This window comes from Gopherus flavomarginatus, chromosome 3 (genome assembly GCF_025201925.1).
Source record: "Gopherus flavomarginatus isolate rGopFla2 chromosome 3, rGopFla2.mat.asm, whole genome shotgun sequence".
In the NCBI taxonomy this organism is placed as follows: Eukaryota; Metazoa; Chordata; order Testudines; family Testudinidae; genus Gopherus; species Gopherus flavomarginatus.
This window is the reverse complement of record NC_066619.1, coordinates 233,583,722-233,603,543: the sequence shown is the minus strand read 5'-3', so window position 1 is coordinate 233,603,543 and position 19,822 is coordinate 233,583,722. Positions and strand designations below refer to the sequence as shown.

Here is a 19,822-nt window from a genome sequence, read left to right as displayed (position 1 = left end):
ACGTTAAGAAATGATCTGATCCCAGTCTATAAGTATCTACAGGGGGAGCAAGTATTTGATAATGGGCTCTTCACTCTATCAGAGAAAGTTAATCACAATCCAACTGAGGGAAGGTGAAGCTAGACAAATTCAGACTGGAAATAAGGTGAGGGTAATTAACCATTGAAACTAACAACTACAAGGGTTGAGGTGGAGTGTCCAACATTAGCAATTTTAAAATCAAGATTAGATTCCTTTCCTCTCATCCCCCAGATATACTCCAATTCAAAAGGAATCATTTTGGATGATCACAACCGTCTCCTTCTGGTCTTGGATGAAAGTATTTTAAAATATTGTTTTTTATCTTGACAGCATGTCATTAAACTATCTGGTAGCCATGATCGCAAGTGGAGTACTGAAGGCTGCTGTACAAAGTAATTTTTAACTTTTCAACTAACTTAAGGTTTCGTATGGACTCTCATCACTGCAATAACTGCGTACTGATACTTTATAAGGAAAGTAGGAGCAATTCAAGAGAGGCACAGTGAATGCTTCCATTGCTGGTAGACTAAGTTCAACATTTTCAAACTTGGCTGCCTAAAGTTAGGCATCCAAATTGAGGTAACTGCATAAGGAGCCTGAATTTTAGAGGCAATGAGTATCTCTACCTTCCATTAAATTCAGTGCTCTCACTAAGTGTAGTGTAGATACTCACAATCCCTCTGAAAATCAGGCCATTTTTATTTAACTAACTGTAGGCACCCAAGTTTAAACTTGGCGGCGTGTATACTAAAAGTCTGGGTATATGTTCCCAATAGAAAGTATTATTTCTCCATTACTCTTATCCAGAATTTTTTTTCCTTTCCCCTCCTCACACACTAGTGGCTGAGACTGGTTTAAACATGATATTATTATGCAACAAAATACATAGCAGCACTTTGGGAAGTTTGACAAACTAGAATACATGTTAAGCTTTCCTGCCTCAGAGACAATGCAGAAGAGAAGGATCTGGCAGGCTTCCTGGAGCAGGGCTACAACTGGTTCTGCTTTATATTCAGTAGGATTTATAGACATTTTGTGAGCATTTACTTTACAGAGCAACAGCTACAGAACAAATCACTTTTTAATCCTTGTACTGTAATTAAACACCTCTGAAAGTTAAGCAGAGCTTCTGTGCATGAAAGAGTAGACTGGAAAGAAATTAATATATTTAAAATGGACAGGACTATTCACAGCATATAAATACATGCATGTTTAACAGATCTGCTAGCTATGCAGAACTGAATCTCATGCTTCATTGTTTCCTCATCTCTTTCATGTCAGATCATATCTCATAAGGAAAACCAGACCTTTCATCTTCTCTCCTCTCTGGATAAGGATTAATTCACTGGACACATGGCACTTAGGAATAATTCCTCCTAAAAAAAATGGTAGGTGCACAGATCTTGGGAAAGGTAGTGGGATTTCCAGAGTAGACCTGTGTAGTCTGGAAATTACTTTGAACCAGTCTGGATCACCTTTGGAGTTAACAATATCACTCTCTCTGATTTTTATATCTGATCGCAATAGAAATCTGCTAGCTAGGTTTATGGTGTAATGTGATTGGATTAGTTCCTCCAAAAGAAATTTTCCTCAGAGTTTGCCATGTTCTTTGTTATCTTTCCCTCAGCCTCCTACCTCTCCATGCTCTTATGTTCTTCCACTTGGTATAAACCTCTTCGTGGCTTATCTTCTTACATCTCCCTCCCTGGAGCTCTATCATATTTTGCTCACTCTCAGATTCCTCTGCTCTGCCCCCTTCTCCCTCACTTCCATAAATCTCACTCATCCCCAACTTCCTGCTCTTCACTGCTAGTGACATTTCTCTTAATCTAGGCCCCACCTTTATCCCTACCCTTCCTTCCTGATAAGTACCTCACCCTCTACCAGCCTTCTGCCTCTGACACCGATAACCTCATTTCCATCTGCTGCTCCTCCCGTTTGTTCAAGAAGTTCACAAATACATGGAAACAGGGATATGGTTAAGGTTATTGAAATGTATAAGGCAAGTTTGCACATCAGTAATGTCAGCTGAATGTATGAACTGTAACGCTAATACAGTATTTATGTACATTACTGTGACAGTTTTAGTGCTTAGGGTTTTGTAATGGTGATACTGCAAGCCAGGATTTTAAAACATAGTAGCCTAAAAGTTACACTTCTAAATCCATATTTAGGCACCTGCTTGATTTTCAGATGTGCTGAGAACATAAGAATGGCCAAACTGGGTTCAACCAATGGTCCATCTTCCAATAGCAGCTGGTGCCAGATGCTTCAGAGCAAGTGAACAGAACAGGGCAATTTATCAAGTGATCCATCCCCATCATCCAGTCCTAGCTTCTGGCAGTCAGAGACTGATTGACAGCTAGAGCACAGGACTGCATTCCTGATCAGCTTGGCTAATAGACATTGACGATCTATCCATCCCATAAACTTTTTTTTTAATCCAGTTATACTTCTGGCCTTTATAACCTCCCTGGGCAATGAGTTCCACAGGTTGACTGTGCAGCATGTGAAGTAGTACTTCCTTAGGTTTGTTTTAAACCTGCTGCCTATTGCTTTCATTGGGTGACTCCTGATTCTTGTGTTATGTGAAGGTATAAACAACATTTCCCTATTCACTTACTCCATTCCATTCATAATTTTATAGACCTCTATCATATCCCCCTTTAGTCATCTCTTTTCCAAGCTGAACAGTTCCAGTCTTTTTAATCTTTCCTCATATGGAAGCTATTTCATAGCCCCAATAATTTTTGTTGCCCTTCTCTATACTTTTTCCAATTCTAATACATTTTTTTTCAGATGAGGCAACCAGAACCGCATGCAGTATTTAAGGTATGTGCACAGTATGCATTTATATAGGGGCATTATATTGTCTGTCTTATTTTCTATCCCTTTCCTAATGGTTCCTAACATTGATAGCTTTTTTAACTGTGGCTGCATGTTGAGCAGATGTTTCCAAAAAACTATCCACAAAGACTCCAAGATCTCTTTCTTGAGTGATAACAGCTAATTCAGACAACATCATTTATTATGTACAGTTAGGATTATTTTTTCCCCGCTATACATTAATCAATACTGAAGTTCATCTGCCATTTTCTTGCCCAGTCACCCAGTTTTATGAGATCCCTTTGTAACTTTTTGCAGTCTGCTTTGGACTTAACTATCTTGAGTAATTTAGTAGTATCTGCAAACTTCCTCACCTCACTGTTTTCCTAAATGATCTGGAAAAAAGATATATGTTGAACAGCACTGGTCCCAGTACAGACCCTTGAAGGACCAGATTATTTACCTCTCTCCACTGTGAAAACTGACTATTTTGTCCTACCCTTTGTTTCCTATCTTTTAATCAGTTACTGATCCATGAGAGGACCTTTCCTCTTATCCTGGGACTCCTTACTTTGCTTAAGAGCCTTTGGACCTTGTCAAAAGCTTTCTAAAAGTCCCAGTACACTATATCCACTGGATCCCTCTTGTCCACATGTTTGTAAACTCCCTCAAAGAATTTTAATATATTGGTGAGTCATGATTTCACTCTACAAAAGCCACATGGACTCTTCCACAACATAGTGTTCATCTATATGTAGGGTAGTACCAAATTCACAGAACTGGGCACTGGACCAGCAGCCACTGTTCTCTGGACACCCAGCTTGAAGGCAGTGCGGAAGAAGGGTCACAATACTGTGACTCCCCCAAAATAGATTTGACTTCCTTTTTGGTCAGGACCCCCAGTTTGAGAAATGCTGAGTCAAGGGCTTTACACATTTATATTTTGCCATTTTAAAATACATCTTCATATTTTGTTATAACAAACCATGTAATTTAAGATTTAAATATCTGAAACTGAAATTCAGTATTTTTTAAATGTAATGATGTGAAATTTATGAAGATGAACCAAGAATTTGGTAGGGCCGTATCTATAGGTCTGGTTAAAACTATAGTAAAGAACAGAATAGTCAATTTGCCTTGTTCTGAAGTTGGGCTTACTAGCTGTAATTGTCATCTGGTACAGAGGCTGATTTAAGCCACATACCACAGTTAGGAGTTCTGCAATTTCATATTTGAGTTCCTTCAAATCTCTTGGGTGAATACCATCTGGTTCTGGTGACTTATTACTGTTTAATTTATGAATTTATTCCAAAAATGTTTATTGACGTTTCAGTGTGGGACTGAAAAGAATGGCTCAGGTGTGGGAACTTCCCTCTGTAGTGAAGACCAATGCAAATAATTCCTTTAGTTTTTCTGCAACAGCTTGATCTTCCTCAAATGCTTCTTTAGCACCTTGATTGTCCACTGGCCCTACTGATTGTTTGGCAGCATTCCTGCTTCTGATGTACCTTACAAATTTTTGTTACTAGGTTGTGTCTTTTGCTAGATGCTTTTCAAATTCTTTTTTGATCTCTCATTATACTTTTATACTTAACTTGCCAGAGTTTATGTTCCTTTCTAGTTTCCTTGCTAGGATTGGACTTCCAATTTTTAAAGGATGCCGTTTTGCCTCTAATCCCCCTTCTCTGTTCAGGCAGAGTTGGGCTTTTATTGGTCCTCAATTTGTGTGTGTGTGTGTGTGTGTGTGTGTGTGTGTGTGTGTGTGTGTGTGTGTGTAAACACACTTAGGATATACAGTTAATTTAAGCCTCTATTATGGTGTTTTTTAAAAAGTTTCCATGCAGCTTGCAGCTATTTTACTCTAACTTTTCCTTTTAAATTTCTGTTTAACTAGCCTCCTCTTTTTTGTGTAGTTTCCCTTTTTGAAGTGAAATGCTACTGTGGTGAGTTTCTTTGGTAGTCTCTTCATTCCTCCTCTCCCCCCCCAAGTATGTTAAATTTAATTACATTACGGTCACTATTACCAAGTGGTTCAGCCATATTCACCTGTTGGACCAAATCCTGAGCACCCAACAGAGTCAGTGTTTAAGGCCAGAAAGGACCTCTAGCACTCAACCACACATACATTAGGCACAGTGCATACTCCTGGCAGCAGTGAGGAGCAGCAATGCTGGCCTCCCCACTGGCCACTCAGGTTTGGCCCTGCCAGCCCTCCATCACAACAGGACCAAAACTGAGCGAGTAGCTTTGTGACCTGATGCATAGGGTCACACTGCTGCTCAGATTTGGCCTCAGAGAGGCCATAAGGCAAAATCAGAGTTACAGGGGTCACATCATTACTCACTCAGTTTTGCATCCATTGTGATGGGGGTGGGGTCACTGGACTAATCCTGAGTGGGCAGTGTGGCAGCCAGTGCTGCTCCTCCTTGCTGCTCCATGAGGCCGGATCCCACACCAAGGATCTCACCCTTTGGGGCCTGGCCGGCTTCACCCTGTTTTCAGGGGCCCATGTCATCTCTCGGGGATAGGGAGTGACTCTGCACTTGGGCGAGCTGTGCTGGAGAGCAGGGGCTGAGCATGGCATGGACTGTGCAGGGGAGGCAATGAGGCCAGCAGCTGCAGCAGTGATGGCTCCATAGGGATTGCTGGTACACACCATGGGAAAAGTTTCTGAAGGCTCCCCTGGAAGGGACCACCAAGTCTGGCCTCTGGCATATCACAGACCACCAACACATTAGACTGCACACTAAACCCAATGACCAAAATTAAACCCACGTATTACAGTGCTCAGGAGACTAACTGTTGTGTGCAGGGGCGGCTCTAGGCACCAGCAAAGCAAGCAAGTGCTTGGGGCAGCCCATTAGCAGATGCAGCAGCCGGCAGTAATCCGGACTGGGAGCTGAGAACCAACAGGGGGCCCTGGGAGCTGTAGTTCCTTGGTTAGCTCCCTGCCTATAGAGCCAGCCCTGGAGTAGGGAAAGAACTACATTTCCCAGCATTCCCTTGGCTGCGATAAACAGGAAAGGGTGGGGGAGGGAATATGGTAGCTGAAACCTCATGCTGCAGCTTGCTGTCAATGGAGAGCTCACTGCTACAGTAGGGTGGCACTGAATGAAGAACAAGTATGCCCAATGAGTAGAAGGCTTTGGCACAGATACCCCCTTCAGAAGACATCCCCAGACCAGATTAGGGATACTGGTGTGACCTCACCTTGCAGCCCTCAAAGAAGGAATTGGGTGGACTAAATGGACAGTGCCCCTCTCTATCTGAAGCCTAGCAAGGGAGGTACGTGGATCCCACTAGAATTTAAAATGAAAAAGTAAGGGAGGGGAGGCTCTGGACATGGGCAGCTTTAGATACAGTACCAGGCACATAGGAGGATTTCCATTTCTGAGCCATGGAAGAAGAAATGGACTTTTCCTTTCCAGATTTAGCTAATATTCAGAAAGGGAATCTAGCACCTGCCTTCCAGATTTGAACACCTCAAAATTCAGGAGTGCTCACACTCAATTTGGGCAGCTGTTGCTTCATTTCTCCCAAATCAAATATACTGATCCACTGTAATTTGCTGTAGAAAAAGTAGGATAAAATTGAGCAAGAAATGCTTACCAGTGGTTTTTAGGACTAGAATTGCTATTTTCAACAGCCATTGCCTTTTTTTTTTAAATTAGTTTAAAAGGAAGACAGTGCTATTGCATTGGCAAATTCCCCATAGAAACAAAGAGTGGAACAAAAGAATAATAAAGGAACCTCAACTTTTCCTCATTTATGGAGGACAGTCTTATAATATGCATCCAGATATCCTCCAGTCACACAAGCTGAAAATTGTTCCACTTTACTGCAGTTCTGTAACCGTATGGGAACCAATCCTGTCTGTGTTCTGTGCACATCCAAAATTCCTGCTGAATCACCCGCCCTGGGAGCAAGTTATCAGTGACCCAGGGCTGAGGTGGCAGGGGGGTGCAGGAGAGCCCAGGGCTGGGGCGGGGCAGCCAAAATTATTTTTGCTTGGGGCAGCAAAAAACCTAGAGCTGGCCCTGGTTGTGTGCCACCAGCACAGAACAGGAAGGAGCAAGATGCACTGGTACCTGACGACACTGCAAAAGGCAGGAAGCATTTTAACCGAGGTCTATCTAGATAATCCTGGCAAGTGACCTAGGCCCCATCCTGCAGAAGGATGCAAAAAACCCCAGCTCACTGCCAACCTGACCAGGTGGAAGACTCCTTTCCAACCCCACATATGGCAATCATTTACACCTGGAGCATGTGAGCAAGAACCAGCCAGCCAAACACCTGAGAAAGAGTATTGCCTGTACCACGTCAGAGCACTGGTCATCCCATCCACTGTCTCATTTCCAACTGTGGCCATCCCTGATACCTCAGAAGGAGACAAAACCAAAAATCCAAGCAGAATACATTGGGGGGTAGAAAGGGTCAGGGAGAAGAGAGAATATCCCTCCCTGACTCAGGTGACCAGCTGAAGTACTGAAACGTGATTTTTAGGAACATAAAGAAACTGGAATGGACTTCCAAGGCTGCTGAGCTTTGCCCCCCTCCATGACAAGCAACCCTATAATCCTACTCAAATTTGTCCAGTTCTCTCTTAAAACTAATTGTTTACCACCACAACTCATGTTAGGAGACTGTTCCAATCAGAACCTCACATAACAATCACCTTAATTATTTTAGCCACCTTAACTTTAAATTAGCAAAGCTTGTGTGCAAGAATTATCTTTTTCTTTTTTAATAAATAAGAATACAAGGAGCCCACAAAGTGTAAGTCAAGTTGCCACAGCAAACTAAGTGCTTGGCAAATAACGTTTTCTGCTATGTCAGGCTAGTAGTAGTTTTCCTAGAAAAACTTTATGCACCGGGCACATAATTTTTGTTGTGTGGCATTAGGCTCTCCACTGCTATGCCTCTCCTAGGGTGAACAGTGGATTTGAGGAGATCCACAGCAACAAGGTTCCCCTCTTGTACACTAATGCGTTGCTGGGAAAAGTGCCTGCCCTGTGGAGTTGAGAACCTAAGTGACATTCTGGACCCACTGAAGTCAATGGCAAAACTCCCACTTCAGTGGGGCCAGGATTTCACCTCCTGATTCTGAGGAACTTGGAGCTTTGCTGGGCAGGCGCCTTTTTCTGGAACTCTTCTCGAGAGCTCCCCAGACCAGAAAAAGAGCCTAAGTATGATAATCTACATGTCAATGTTTTGTCTCATTTTCTACATCAGCTTCCATTCTGGCTAATATTTTCTCTGTCAGTGTCTGTGACAGAGAGACATTAATAAAGAACAGTGCTAATAACTTAAATATACACACAGTTAAAAAAAAAAAAAAACTACCTGATGGGTTAAAATTTGTTTAAACCTGCACTCTCTCTGCTGGAACCTTGAGTTGTTGAAACCAAGTCATTTGTAAGTGAGAGAGATCACCAAATACATTACAGACCTGCCCTAAACTTAACCTTGTCTGCCTGTATAACTCTACTGAGGTCAGAGTTATGCTAGCAGAGAATCGCCCTTAATCTCCACCCTAGAAATAAGCAGAAGAATAAGTGGTGTACTTTTGATGGTGATCAGAATTAATGTGTGTGTCTTACAATGAGATTTAAACCTTGTTTTCACTGACAAAACTTGAACTATGGAGTTGATACTAATGTTTTCTTAATAGAACTAGGGGTGAAATCCTGGCATCATTAAAGTCCCTTTAGGAATTTTGCCTTTTACCCTGGCTGCACTGAGCTATGTAGTTTAATAGAACAACCTAGCAAGATTCCTTTGGGCACCTGGCCAGTAAAAACAGAAACTTGCTATAGATTTTGTTATGAAATTGTATACATGTCACCCTGTAGACAACACAACATGTGACAAGTAAAATCAAGACATTTCATTCTAAAAGACTAACCTGTTTCATATATAGCTCAGCTAAATAAAATGCAACTTCTTTAAATATTTCAGCCAGAATAAGTCTGCACTATACTGTAGAAATACTAGATTTTTAAATGTTATATAAATACAGCTTATCACAGCAAAAAAACAAAAGTAAAGATGGGTTCATATTTCAATATATTGTAAGCTAGACCACAGATTACGTGTAGACTGAGGACACAATTTATTCATTTGTCCTGAATTGCTGTGATTTGCTGGTTGAGTGTTGGCTTTGTTTCATACAGTAGGGGATTTTGAGAACAGATCTTAGACTGGGTCACCTGCATAGCATCAGGTGGACAGAAATTGTAAGGATTAATAAATCATAGTACTGCCCAGAGTCATCAAGGACATGCAAATACATTTCACAGTGAAGGTCAAGCTCTTCTAATGAGACAAAAAATAAAGGACATTTTGGAGAAAGGTTTTAGGAAGTAGTAAATATCTTTAAAGGGAGACAAGGTTATCTAGGATTTATAGGTTTTACAAATATTTATGCAAGGTGCTAAAAAGCAGCATCTCTCTTGCTTTAAACTATTTGGACAAGTAGGCTTAAGGCTTTCCTCTACATGTAAATAGTACAGCAGCATTCTAAACAGATTAATAGTAGCATCAGTATAAGTCAAATATTTATGTAAGCTACGTGAATTGAAAAGGTATTCTAAGGACAACATTTTAGCCACACATTTTTAAATGCTATGGTGCTGTAATATCCTGCAGGGGAACATCCTACCTTAACTAGATCATTTTGTTTGGAATGAAAAGGCAGTATGAACTATTTCCAGTTGCCTAAGAAAGAGGTTCTCTCTCTTTTAAGAGCTCAGTCTTAGATGTTCACACAGTGCCAGACGCTGTCACATATAGATGCCCGCAAGGAAGGTTTACAGAGAGCAATTTAGGTTAATTTCCCATACAGTACTTTGGAGACAGTCACTAATGAACATGTTACTGTTTTACTGTATTTTTATTCTTCAATTCCGATTAAGTAGCTTTTGCTCAAATTCTCCCTTCTGCTACTTAGAGGAAAGGAGACCAAAATCATGGTTAAAACCAGAAAAAAAAAAAGGTCAAAAGGAATAGGGACCAGAAGGTTACCGTTGCCATGTCATAGTTTTCCAGCCCTTTCCTTCCAGCGCTTGGGAACATGGTCCCACAGTTGCTCCATCACAGTACATTCCTCTCAAGGCAAGCAGTGTAAGGCAAGCAATTGGCATGACAAATTACTATTATTATAATACCAGGATGGTGCAGTCATGATTCAATATCAGTTTGTTATTGATATTGTTGGGGTATCCTCTGAGACCTATGTTGGGATGGCTTCCAGGACCTTATCCACTCACGTCCCTAAGAACTCAGCTTGACTCCAAACTCATCACTGAGGTTTCTTTATTGGCATACAATCAAACTACACAGAGCTCACCAGACTCACATGAAGGGCATACCATACATCCAAAACACAAAGTCATTCATCAGCTTATATACACATTCTGAAATAGACTGCTGCACATGCCTTTTATTCCATCACACACTGTGATTGGTTCATTAGTTTCTGGGACCCAATCTCCACATAGATCAAGAGCTATCCAGGCACCACACATGTGCAGCAGACAGCATTGGTTACTTCCCTACTATCTCTTCTCTTCCAACTACACAGTTACTGTGGATTCATGCTTTGTTCATTGCTTCATGTTCTTAGCCAGAATAGACCTACCGATAAGGAACAATGTGAAGTAGACAATTAATCCTATGAATTCCATTACAGAGACACCTACATTTTATGAAAATTCAGGGAAAACTCAAACCTTTCGTAAAATTGGAGGAAAATAGAATACCCTCCTCACTGAGAGGCTCTCACCCACTCAATTAAACAGAGGTTCAGAAATTCTGTTTGAAAAATCTGGGCTTGAGGGTTTGCATAGATTCATAGACACTAGGACTGGCAGGGACCTTGAGAGGTCATCGAGTCCAGACTCCTGTATACTGTATCTATGATGAGTGAACTTAGAGGTTTGGAGACCATTATATGCGAAAGAATGCCCCAAAAGTCCTGATTCTGCCTAATTTTAGCCAAATTTTCTGATTGCTTTGTACAAGCAAGAATTCATCTTAAAACACTGAACACCCACTGAATCTTAGGACTAGCATATTTTGTAGCCGAAAATAAACTCACTATGTAAAGTTAATGTAACATTTTTAGATTTCTGTTTCTGACCACATTCCATGCAGAAATGAAGTCTTTCACAACAAATACTGGAGAGGAGCAGCCAAGATATTTAGTAGGCACAGCTGTATTGCCTCAAGTGCAGGACAAATAGCTTTCTTTGAATAAAAGTAGTGCACAGAATCTTCCTTTATGCTAGTAATTATACTGTCTCCTATCATTGTGGAAGCTGAATAGCAGCAATACACATTTACCCCTTTTGATATTTCAGTTCAGTGGTTCCAGACCCACTAAACACTTTCCTCAGAAAGTTTGTTGGCCAATTTACAGGAATGGCCAATGCTGCAAAAAATATGCTAGCTGGAAATAGTCCCAAACTAAAACCTAGCCTCTAAACAGGCCCAAACTTTGCAGAAGTTCAGGATTTGATCCAAATTACGCATCTGGCCAAGATCTTTATGACAACTCAGTTTAAACCACTAGAATTAAACATCCACAAATCTTGAAAGGGCTTGGTCCAGATCTGAACTTGGTTAGTGTGGTACCAGGAGACAGGGCACCATTTTGCTGGAACTGCAGGAGCGCAATTAGGAAAAAGATCTTTGCAGCATAGAAACATCAGTTTCTCTGCTTAGTGTTTTAGTTAAATGGTGCCTGCAATCTTCTTTCTTCTAGGTCTGTATTTTCAACTGGGAGCTGCCACTCTTGTAAACATGCCACTGAGTGAGAAGCCAGTGCGTGTGGCTTATTCACTGCAGGGCAGGCAGCTTCTCTACTCATCTATGCTTTTGTGCCATACTTACAACAGTATTTTTGTTTTTTAAATCAGCAGTGGTCAATAAGAAAGAAAGAAGACAGATACTAGACCTCATCCAGGCTTTTCCTTATTCTGTTCACTTGCCCCTAATCCCAAAATTTGGATGAGTGGGGCCCATAAGCATGGCAGCGCTGATTCATTTAGAGGCAAAGTGTTTCAGGATATGAAATAAAGAGATTCCTCAAACAGCTAATATATGTCTGGATGGCATCCTCCAACATGTCTTTTTAAATGGTGTATACTGCAATTGCTCCTTTCTGATCACGAATACCATCAATAACAGTGTTGTTAGAATTCCATTCAGTTTGTATACCCTAAATGGTCTTTGGAACTGGGTATTGTTTGACTTTGCTGGATAAGGACAAGAGTCTCATGAACATATATTCAACGATTAAAGCTAGTGAAACTTCCAGTCTTTGTACTGAACCCAATATAGTCACTTCCTGCAGTTAAAAAAAAAGCTGACAGTTGGAGCAGATGTGAGTGAACCCCAACTTTCTGTTCCCTTGCCATCACACTCTGGAATGAAGAAGTCTTTTGCAAGACCCACTGAGGTGATCCAGACATAAACCAAGAATTCCAGCTGGTTTTAAATGTTCTCAGCCACATACATTTGCAGGAAATGTGCACCTTGAAACACAGCTATTGTTATAGTCTGTGTTCCTGCTGGAGTTTCTGCTTAGCGAGGGGTAATAATGGCAGTGCTGATGCCAAGCACAGAAACAGTGGTACGCTCTCTCAAATGCAATAAGGTTGGAAAATAAAGACCAGTCATCATCATCTGTAAACTTATCTCCCACAGAGTGATTGTACAGGTCTGATTACAGTTGTGCAAAGCAAGCTGTTGTTTCATTTGCATAGGTACCCACCATACAAGTTCTGCGTTCAACAAACCCAAAAACTCAAAGCAAAAAAACCCAAAAAACCACACACACCAAAAAACACCACACACTGTCTAAACCTCCAAGTTTCACACAGTTATTGATTGAAACCATAAATCTTGACCCTGGATTTGAGGGATAAGGGCATTCATATGAAACTCTACTCAGGCTTTCCAATTTGGGCTGAGTTTTAGGCATGTTGTAAAGGGTTCGCAAACAACGACAACAATGTTGAATGTATCCCACAGAGATCTCCCATGGATGTAGAAAGCACTGAAGATGAGTGGATATTGTTTGCACAGGGACAAGTGGGACTCAGGCAGAATATATGCTGGCAGAACAGCAAGAGGAAATTTTTCATTACAGTTTCTGCTACACAGGTCTTGCTATTTGAAGATTCACACAGATACTCCAATGCTGAATTTTTCTAATACTCAGACTGTTCCAAAAATTAGTTCCACTGCTGAGAGTGGTACTGACCAGTTATTTTGCTGTGCCTTTTGCACTCTTGGGGGCCAGTTTCTTAAGTATCAAAACTTACTGGATCAACAGGTCTACAGGTCTGTTAATGACTGGTCACACTCAGGGCCGGCGCTACCATTTAGGCAGCTTAGGCAATCGCCTAGGGCGCCAGGATTATTGAGGAGGCGGCATTTTACCGGGAGGATGGCAGGCGGCTCCGGTGGAGCTGCCGCAGGCATGCCTGCAGCAGCTCCACCGGAGCCATGGACCAATGGACCCTCCGCAGGAATGCAGGATCAGCGTGGGGGGCGGCAAAATGGCCGGGCGCCTAGGGCGCGAGAAACCCTGGCACCGGTCCTGGTCACACTGATCATGCAAAATGAATCAAAGGCAGTACACAAGATTTGACAGACCATTGGTCGGATCTGCAGTGGGATATATTCTTTTGTAGATTTTTGAGAAAAAGTAATTGGTTAACCAAAGTTAGATCAAGTTCAGAAAAGGCCTCATTTTGGTTCAGTTTGAAGGGATGGGAGAAAGTACAGGTCAATTCTTATCTTAGCCAAAGAAGAGCCCTCAAATCTACTACCGAACATACTGAATGTATTTCAATAATATGTTATACTGACGGGATGATTTAAACAATTACACATAGTGCAGGCAGTGAGATTAACAAAGATGTCCCTTATAAAAAGTCATTGAGAGGAGAGGAGACCAGCAGACTTTTTTGGGAGGAGGGGTAGCATCAGACCCTCAGTTTAAAAAAAAGGAATGAAAAGTTAATTACATACAGAAATTATGAAACTGTCTTCAAAACAAAGAAGAGGGGGTGCTTTTTGGAGGATTACTACATCTAACCTTGTTTGTTTTTCTATCATAGATGAATGCTTTTGTAGATTAGGATTTCTATTTTAAAAATCCACTATTTATGTAAGTAGGAAAACAAATATGTATTGATTATTACATGTCAGTTTATAAAATAAACATTTTGTTCCATTAAAAAGTTGGGAGCACTCTGCTACTATATTTTTTTAATCTTACAATAAATAAAACTGATTAAAAACCAGTTACCAACACTGGTAACTTTTATATATATTTACAAGTATGTAGTTTCAGCTGGAATGGTCATAATGTACCATAAAAGGATTTTAAGCACTCTTTCCATTTGAAGGAAAAAAATACATATTTGAAAAACAAAACAAAATCTAACAAAGAATTTGAGCTTGAAACAAAAGTCATAGATGTTACAGGAAAACCACGCAAATTAATGCCAAAGTTTTCCTGTCAAACCCAGCCAACATTAATAGAACACAATCTAAGGAAACGTCAGAGGAACATTCAGAGCCCCGCTATGATTATCCGAGTCTGTTGCCACACAGAGTTCAATTTTCAGTGTAATATGACTTAGTGTGTCAAAAAAATGGATACTCATGTCTGCACTTAGACACATAAGTGCTGATTTAAGTATCCTATTGAAGTTCCCACGTTAGATGTTCTAGTCAATAGGTTGGATGTGTTGGCTGGAGGGTAACCAATCATTATCCTCAAATTCAGAAAGACATGAATATGTATTAGCCTCCAGTAGTTTACACTTTAACATGGACTGAAAGTACAGTAAAGGAGAGCTTTGCTGTACTTTATTCAGCAGCCTCTAACCGCTCAATGGATTCCAGGACAAAAACATGAACCATGTCCCATTGTATCCAACTGTGATTGGCCAATCTTAATAATCTCAACCCCCTTTAATGGAGCTGAATATGGAGATCTAGGGAAGAGGATAAGCACTAAACAGCTGGCCTCCTCCTGCCACTGCAGCCACAGAAATACAAGTCTCAACACTTTCAAGTTAGGGAAACTGTTCACCAACATTTTGGATCCCCTCTAAGTTCAGAGTCTCAAGAGAGACCAGCAGTTCCCAAGATCTAGGAGATGACATTTGGACTCATGAGCAGGAGTGCCTGGGAGTACAGCTGTCAGTCTCTCTCAGCCCACATGGCAACAGAAATACAGAATTTCAGTCTCCCAAGGGGAAAATGCAACTTATCAACTTACTTTTTTTCCTCCTCTCCCTCAACTTTATTTTCTTTTTTGAGTGTGGAAAACCTCCAGTTTCCTCATAGCTGTTGGGGAATAAAAGGGTACATTGTGTTATTGGTTGATGGACAAATCTGACTGACTGAAGCCAAAAGGAAGTTGATACCAAGGTAGGGGGACCATAAAACTGGTGTCCAGGGCTGAAGCAAATCAAGATTTGGGTTAGACCAGGTAAGGACCAGAGCTTGTAATACTTAGCTTTAGTTTTTATTAATCTTATTAAATGTGGTAATATTTAATTTAACTAAGAACTAAGAACTGCAGATACTAAAACCGGAACTCGTGTGGTGATTCCATTTATATTTTTATGGCCCTTTAAGTAGAAAGCACTATCTTGTATATAAAAGAAGATCCTGTCTAGCTTCTATCCTTCCTCCCTCACAGAGCCAGCATGTGTCTACTACTCAGGGTTCTGCAGCCATACTACAGCTGTTGAGAAAGCTTTATCTCCCCCCTCCCCCGAGTCCAGGTTAACTGTTTCATGGTTCCTAAGGAACAAAGCTGTTCTAATGGGATCATGGAGAAGGCCCAGCCTACCACCCAGAATGGTCCTAATTCCTTATAGCACTTTAATAAGGAGACCAATGTGTCCTGATACTCTGGGGAGCCAGTGTAATAACACATCACCATAGATCTCTGCATCTCAACCACCAGGATGCTGGAGGCCAAATGCTGCATTCTAAACAAGTTGAAGCTTATTTATGGCTTGAGGGCTCATTCATGAGTTGCTATAATCTAGCCTGGAGGTCTCAGCAATATGGACCACAGTGGCCAATTCAGCATCGGACTGATAGAAAGCTGCTCTCCATCCTAGCCAGCCACAGATGAGAGAATGTGTTTTTAGCAACAATAGCTATAAAGTATCCAGCAACAGTGAGGAGTTGTGACCCTCAGAACACCCCAATGCCAGATAACAATGGGCTCCTTTGTATGTAAAAAAACCCATCAGTCTGAGCTGGCCTGACCAGCTCAAAACACTTCACGCACCATTGTCATGATGTTCATTTAACAGGTGTCTTTGAAATATATAAATTTGAAAACTAAGAACACGCTTGTCATTAATAGCACTATGAAATGAATTTAACAACGCTATATGTGAGATTATGCATACTCTGATATGTTTTGGAGTCTGTAAACAGACCAAGGAGGCAAAACAGGATGTTTTTTTCCCCAGAAAAAGGAGGAAAGCAAACATCTCTTTGGCTCAATAGCAGATTGAGACGGGTGTGACAGTCAGGGACAATGGACTACTCATTTGCAGCAGATTTCCAGAATATAATTCGCATTGTAAATCACAGCATACAGAAAAACTAGCAAGGTGTTAGCTCCCTGGTGGACACAGAAACCTAAACCCACAGGAGGGCTTCCTAGCTTTGAAGACAAAGATACAGTCTGGGGATAAAAAGGAACTGCTGGAAGACTTTGGGGCATCCATCGCTTGAGAAAAACAAAGACAGCACCCTGTACCTATAAATGATGGGTCCTCCTGCTACAACAGGCTGGAGAATGTTGACAACTTGGTGTGAGTAAGAAATTATGTCAGGCAAAGCTCTCTTATTAGAAATAAGTTTGATACACTAGCCAGTGTGTTGTTTCTCATTTGTTTATAGCCTCTCCATACCTCTTTCATCCTTGCTTGAAATCATTTGCTAGTAAGTCTATGTTCTTTGTTAATAAGCTTGTTTAGTTTCACTAATACACAGCTCTGCGATGGTTTGTAGAGTGGAGTGCATCATGCCAGCTGAGCTAAGAAGCTGTTGTGTGTACTGGCTCTTAGGAGGCAGCAAACTTGCTGTTACTTCCGTGAGTGTCCAGTAAGAGGGACTGGACCAGTGCAAGGGAGACTCAGGAATGGAAGGGTTGTTGGGGGTCACTCTGCAGGAAGTAACTGGGCTGGCAGAAGGCAGGTGAGACTATTGGGCTGTGAGCCAAAGCTGCACAGCCTACAGGCACCGGAGGTTTCAAGGCAGGTAGTGACAGAACCCCTCAAAGCTCACACGAGTCCTGAAGGCCCTTAGTGCCTATTACAAGTATACTTTACCAACAGTCAGGACAGGACTTTGATTTTAGTATTTTGATGAGCAAGTCTGGTTGTAGGAGTTGTAAAGGATTTCTTACAGTACAGCAGTGCACATACAAGCCTAGAGTGAGCAGTCATTTACAGGATGCATCTGATTTAAACATGGAAAACACTAATTTTTAGCTTGTCGGATGAGACAATTCTGCTAGGTCCATTGAAAAAAGCCTTCTATACTTATGTTTTTTCCCTTTATTAGCATTGGATATCCCTGACAAATATTCTCCGATGATGTGGATGACAAATACAAACTGTCATTCTAAACATTCCCTAGCAAGTGACACACCAAAGCATTGACAAAATGTTTGTTTACAGTGCCATTTCTTCACCTTCTGTCAGGTCCAATGTACACTCCCTTGTCTTGCGGTGGCTTTGATCTTCACTAGCAGATAGCAATTATGTCTCTTAACTTCACAGAAGAAACTGGAGAGCCCTGCGTGTAGCACAGCTGAAACCATGGCCCATATACTGCATCACTCAAACTGAGTAATTCAATACAGGTGAGCTGAAGAGGTATGCCAGGAGCAAAAAGGGCAAGATTCACCCATACAAGAAATAGCTTTTACCTCTAGCATTATTTCCAAAAATAGGGTAAGTAAATAATTCATAAAGAATTAGTTGTCAATTTTTTCCTTTTCTGTTAGGAGAAACATTTGCAATAGGTGGGTGAAATTCTTTAAATTTATTATTTAAAATTGTTTGCTTATTTATTCAAGCAATTCACTACTCTATATGATTAGCTTGTGAACAGTTTGTTGTGAATATTCTAGAATCAAGATTTGCAGGATATTGGTAGCTATATATGTTACATGGTATTGTATCAGTGCCCTGAGTGATTTATTTAACTAGCCAATACAGTGTTAAATTTAAATGTAAAATATTACAAGCAATACAATTCAAATAGTGCTTTTTGGAAAATATTTGAACTTTCAAGCTTCAAATTTGCTATTTTTGGAGTATATATAAAGGGGACCATAAATTGCACACATAAAATGCAGGAAGTGAATGTAAACAAGCAATTGTGCACACAACTGCATATTCTGCACATATAGAATAGAACTGCAAGTGTATATTTAATAATAATGTTTTAAACTCATTTTAATAGCATTTTTCATCCAGAGACCTCAAAGTGCTTTTATAAAAATGGACATTATTCCTATTTTACAGATAAGAAAACTAAGGTGAAAAAGGTTCAAGGACTTGCCAAAACAGTGGCAACTGAACCTAGAACTCAAGTCAAATTGCAGTGCTGTCTCTTCTGCAACATTCTTCATTTTCCCCCACACCTTTTACCCCTGTTTGATTGTGCTGTTAGGCAAGGAAAGGCTCAAACTGCATGACTCCAGGAGTAACCCTGGGAGGGCAGGAGAATAGTATTTGTTGCTGGATTATACCAGTAGCAAATAAACTACTCCCCACATGTGCTCAGCTGTGCTGGCCAATGCAACGTGAAAGAGGAGACAGGTGGAGCAAAGCCAGTGCTTTGCCCACTCCATCCAGGGAGGAAGTAGGAGGTGCACAGCATCTTGTCAATCCTGCGCAGCTGGACCCAAAGTGCCAGTATCCCCCAGTGAGGGGGTTGAGGGGACGAGTGGAAGGGTAAGTTTCCTTACTCTCTCCTTATAACCCTGCATGGATATGCAGTTCAAGTCAATGATTGGCCTTATGACCTAATCATGTCAACGTTAGAGAATGATGCCATTTTATTTTTCCTTTTGCTAGATTACCGAGTTCCTCCTGTCCTCCCATGTCATTTTGTTCCCTTGAAGGCTTGAGCAGGAACTTGTGTCTGTGTGAAGTATAGTACCAAGAAGGTTTTACTGCAAGACCTCATGGGCAGGCTGTGTACATAGCTGTGTTACAGAGGCTGACTCCTTCAGGGCCACAGAAATGTATTTCGTGATAAAGAACAACATATTTGTTCCTGGCACAAGTAGCAGCAACAACCACTGAGCATTTCTTTAACTAGAGCACATCAGGATGGAGACCACTCTCTGTCACTTGAATGATTTCACCCTACAGCCAACATTAAAAGGTTAAACTCAGCATCTTTTGACTATTGAAATGACATGGAGATTTTGCTCTTAACTGGAGCAAGAGTTCACGGGCAGTCTAATGTAGCTTGAGATGATAAAATAATAATGGAGTAGTAATGCCTCAGGTGGAGAGAGATTTATGCCTACCCCAGGCATTGTCCATTGAGCATTGGCCTGCTAAACCCAGGATTGAGAGTTCACTCCTTGTGGAGGCTATTTAGGGATCTGGGGCAAAAATCTGTCTGGGGGTATGTCTAAATGACCTCCTAAGGTCCCTTCCAACCCTGATATTCTGTGATTGCTACTTCTCACTTCCTAGAAAAGTGAGTGTGACAGTTTACTGCTTCATTACATTTTCAGCAGGAAGTCAGGCAGATGGTGCTGGGGAATGTTTGATCCTGCAAGGTGCTGAGTAACTCCTGAAGGTGGAGAGCAATCAGTGGAAACCATCTCTGATGCAGTATTCCCCTTTATGAATACCTCTATTGGAATATTTCACTCCAATCTTAAGTTACTGGT

The 19,822-nt window shown here is 41.1% G+C and overlaps 1 protein-coding gene across 4 annotated transcripts in view; it reads right to left on the bottom strand.

Moving 5' to 3' along the window:
* Positions 1-19,822, bottom strand: part of LNX1 (ligand of numb-protein X 1) — a 359,863-nt gene that overhangs the window by 222,015 nt on the left and 118,026 nt on the right. For 3 of the 4 annotated variants that reach the window (XM_050947563.1, XM_050947562.1, XM_050947565.1), the window contains exon 3: positions 15,149-15,216. The exons of the other annotated variant lie outside the window; for it this stretch is intronic. The gene's annotated coding sequence lies outside the window, so the exon portion shown is untranslated. The remainder of the gene's footprint in view (positions 1-15,148; positions 15,217-19,822) is intronic. 4 annotated transcript variants of the gene reach the window in all.